Source organism: Pseudochaenichthys georgianus, chromosome 18 (genome assembly GCF_902827115.2).
Source record: "Pseudochaenichthys georgianus chromosome 18, fPseGeo1.2, whole genome shotgun sequence".
NCBI classification, from domain to species: Eukaryota; Metazoa; Chordata; class Actinopteri; order Perciformes; family Channichthyidae; genus Pseudochaenichthys; species Pseudochaenichthys georgianus.
In genome coordinates this window covers 376,728-381,602 of record NC_047520.1, presented here as the reverse complement: position 1 = coordinate 381,602, position 4,875 = coordinate 376,728, and positions in this window count along the sequence as shown.

The window sequence follows — 4,875 nt, the reverse complement described above, 5'->3', positions numbered from 1 at the left end:
GTTTTCCCAATCCACACTTGTACAGGGTTTTTACCTTCTCTCGTTACAATATGACAATCATACAAAACATATCATGCTGTGGTAATTGTTCTAATATGAAACCTCAATTCACAGTCTAACATTTATTTCACTAAATTGTAACTTCAACGGCCCAATTCAGTTGTGACATTATAATCTTCCGACAGAATCCAGAGGAATCTCCTCATAAATCGCCGGTGCTAAAAACACATTCAAGCCGACACCATTAAAGGTGGGGTAGGTAAGTTTCAGAAACCGGCTCGAGTGCACTAACATTTGAAAGTACACAGCCGAAAAGAATCCGCCCCTTCCTTCAGACTTCCTTACAGAGCACCTCTTCCAACACACACGAACATGACGTCAGCAGACTGGTGAAAGTGGCGAGTCATTGCACGCCCAATGCGGGCACGAGATACATGTGTGCGTGCACCAGATGGAAGGCTGACAGACAGGGTGGCAGTTGTACTTTTTACAGTATCACGGCTTCCACAGATGACATTTTTTTATGGATTTATTGTCAAAGCTCTTCAGATATTCATTGCTATCGGGATGTTAAGAGCATTCCATGGAATATAACAAAAAGTGCATCTCGAGCCGGTTTCTCAAACTTACCTACCCCACCTTTAAGGGGGATTTCCTCATAAATAGTCAGTGATCTGATCCAACAGTTTCAAACTTTCATTCTACAATTCACTCAAGGCAGGAAATGGCTTCATCAGCTTTCTACCTCAATACTTCTCATCAGTGAAGCCGAATGTCTGCAGAAATGTGCCTGTGCCAAGAGTAACAAAAAAAAAACGTACTTTTCAAAATAAAAGCATTATAAAATAAAGTGACAGTGACACATTTTACAAAGAAAATATGGACAAAAATTATTTTACCGAAATATAAACAAGTGAAGTTGTACATCGGTTACATACACATTCAAACTTTCATTCAACAAATCAACATCACATACACACCTATTTCCAGCATGAATTCGGAGGAGTGGAGTGAGCGGAAGGAGGAACCTATTGCGGTGAGCACGTTGCACGTTGTAACTTCCGGTTGTTGTTGTTGTTGTTGTTTTCATCTCCGGGTATCCCGTGTGCCTGTTCTGTTGCTGATAGCTTATTAACTTAAACTTAATCGATCGTTTTAAAACTCTTGATCACGGCAACTGCCTGACGTTGTAATCACACGTTACTACAGCTTAAGCACTCACAACTCTCCTTCTCTTAGCGACTGTAACTCCACAGTTGCCTACACTCTTTTCGGGTTTGCTAACGGTAGCTACTTTAGCTTGATAGCTAGCCATGGCTCTTTCCCCACCTTCTGGTGCTATTCCTGCTCTTCCTGTCTCATGTTGGTTACTTCCCGGCCTCCCTTACTGGTAAGGATACATGTGTTAAATGTAGTATAGTTGTTAGGTTGGAGGCGGGAATCATAGCCATAGAAGCCCGGCTCCGCATCTTAGAAAGTAACTCAGTTAAAGTAAAGCCCATGTTAGCATGTGCGGACCGGCAAAATGTAGCTCCTCTTAGCCGTCCCCCGGCAACTCCCGAGCAGCAGGGAGGCTGGGTGACTGTTCAGAAGGGGCATAACGCGAAACCCGCAGGTCCCCACCAACCCGTTCACGTATCTAACAGATATTCCCCACTCAGCGAGACACCCGCTGAGAAGCCAACTCTGGTTATTGGTAGCTCTATTATGAGACACGTGAATTTAGAGACCGAAGCCTCCACAGTCACATGCATTCCGGGGGGCCAGAGCGGGCGACGTTGAGGCGCATCTTAAACTGCTGGCTAAAGATAAACGTAAATACAGTAGGATTGTTATTCACGTCGGTGGTAATGATGTTCGTTTACGCCAATCAGAATGCACAAAACTTAATGTGGAGTCGGTGTGTAGTTATGCTAAAACAATGTCGGACACCGTAATCTTCTCTGGTCCCCTCCCCAATCTGATCAATGATGACATGTATAGCCGCATGTCATCATTTCAGCGCTGGTTGTCTTGGTGGTGCCCAGCAAACAATGTGGGCTTCGTAAATAATTGGACAGCCTTCTGGGGAAAACCTGGTCTGATTAAGAGAGACGGCATTCACCCTACTTTGGAAGGTGCAGATCTCATTTCGGCAAACATTTCAGGGCTTTGTGGACGTAATCCATGACAAACTGGAGTTGAGACCAGGAGGCAGAGTCGCAGTCTTACACGCTTCTCTGCGCTCTCTCCTAGGCAGTCACCCATAGGAATCCCGAACCCAATAAAATACCCAATATTAGCGGTGTGTGTGTCTGCCCAAGGACAATTTAAGGTAAAACCTAATAGAGGTGTCATACATAATAACCTAATAAAAGTAAATGTAACAACTACTACAGTGCAACAAAACAGGAAGATTAATGTGGTCTCTTAAACATAAGATCTCTAGCATCTAAAGCAATATTGGTAAATGATTTAATATCAGATTATAATATTGATATATGCTGTCTCACTGAAACTTGGTTGAGACATGAAGAATATGTCAGCATAAATGAGGCCACTCCACCCAGCCATGTCAACACTCATATTGCTCGAGGCACGGGCCGAGGAGGTGGAGTTGCAGCAATCTTTGACTCAAGTTTACTTATCAATACTAAACCAAAATGTAATTATACCTCTTTTGAAAGCCTCGTTTTTAGTCTTACGCATCCGACCTGGAAAACTTTGCAGCCAATCTTATTTGTTACAGTGTATCGTGCACCAGGTCCTTATTCAGAATTCTTATCAGAATTCTCTGAGTTTTTATCAACTTTGGTTCTTAAAACAGACAAAGTAATTATCGTAGGTGACTTTAATATTCATGTTGACGATGATAAAAATAGCCTTACTGTTGCATTTAACTCTATATTAGATTCTGTTGGTTTCTGTCAGAGTGTAAATAAACCAACCCACTGTTATAATCACACTCTCGACCTTGTTCTGACTTATGGTATTGAAATTGAGCAACTATTAGTCGAACCGCATAATCCTGCTTTATCCGACCATTTCTTAGTAACTTTTGAAGTACTGTTACTAGACTACAAAGCATTAGTCAAAAGCTCTTGCAGCAGAAACCTATCTGTTAGTGCTATAGCCACATTTAAGGAAGAGATTCAACCAATACTTAACTCGATAGCATGTCTGCATGTAGGGGAGGAAACTTATACAAAATGTACACCACCCCAAATTGATCATGTTGTTGATAGTGCTATAGATGCGCTGCGAATAAAATTTGATTCTGTTGCTCCTTTGAAAAGAAGAAAATAAAACAACATAGATTAGCTCCATGGCATAATGCCGAAACCCGCAAAATAAAGCAAAAGTCTAGACAACTTGAAAGGATATGGCGTTCCACTAAACTTGAAGAATCTCGTTTAATTTGGCATATTACTCTCAATGAATATAAGAAAGCACTGCGTAAAGCGAGAGCAGCCTACTACTCTTCATTAATAGATGAGAATAAGAATAATGCAAGATTTCTTTTCAGCACTGTAGCCAGGCTGACAGAGAGCCACAGCTCGATTGAGCCTTCTATTCCCATAGCACTCAGTAGTAATGATTTTATGTGCTTTTTTAACGATAAAATTGTTACTCTTAGAAAACAAAATTAATGACCTCTTGCCTTCGACCAGTATAGTGTTATCAACAGCTCCCGGAATCGTAAGTTCTAATATTACACTAGATAGTAAACTAGAATGCTTTTCAGCCATTAACCTTGAACAATTACATTCAATGATTCTCTCTTCTAAACCATCAACGTGCATGTTAGACCCAATTCCAACTAAGCTGTTGAAGGAAGTTTTTCCATTAATTAGCACTTCTTTATTAAATATTATGAATATGTCTTTATTATCAGGCTATGTTCCACAATCATTCAAAGTAGCAGTGATACAAACCGCTTCTTAAAAAGCACAACCTCGATCCAGAGGTTTTAGCCAACTATAGACCTATTTCTAATCTTCCGTTCCTCTCAAAAATTCTTGAGAAAGCGGTCGCAAAACAGTTGTGTGATTACTTAAAAAACAATGATTTATTTGAAGATTTTCAGTCTGGCTTTAGAACACATCATAGCACAGAGACAGCTCTGGTTAAAGTCACAAATGATATTCTAATAGCCTCAGACAAGGGACTTGTCTCTATTCTTGTTTTGCTCGATCTTAGTGCTGCATTTGATACTATCGACCATGATATCCTATTGCAAAGACTAGAGCACTTAGTTGGCATACAGGGAACTGCTTTAGGCTGGTTTAGGTCCTATCTATCTGAACGCTCTCAGTTTGTACGTGTTAACGATGAATCTTCCACGCAAACCAAAGTTAGCCATGGAGTGCCACAGGGCTCAGTGCTCGGACCTATTTTGTTCACATTATATATGCTTCCGTTAGGCAATATTATAAGGAATCATTCTGTAAACTTTCATTGTTATGCGGATGATACTCAACTATATTTATCAATCAAGCCTGATGAAATTAATCATCTAAATAAAATTCAAGACTGCCTTAAGGACTTAAAAAACGTGGATGACCTTAAACTTTTTGATGTTAAACACGACCAAAACTGAAGTTATTGTACTTGGCCCGAAGAATCTACGAAACAAATTATCTAAAGACATACTAACTATGGATGGCATTAATTTGGCCTCCAGTGAGACTGTAAGGAATCTTGGTGTTATATTTGATCAGGATTATCCTTTAACGCCCACATAAAATCAATTTCAAGGACCGCCTACTTCCATCTACGTAACATCAGGCATATCTTGCCTCAAAATGATGCAGAGAAACTAGTCCATGCATTTGTTACTTCTAGGCTGGATTATTGTAACTCTTTATTATCAGGGAGTACCAAGAATCTCGTTTA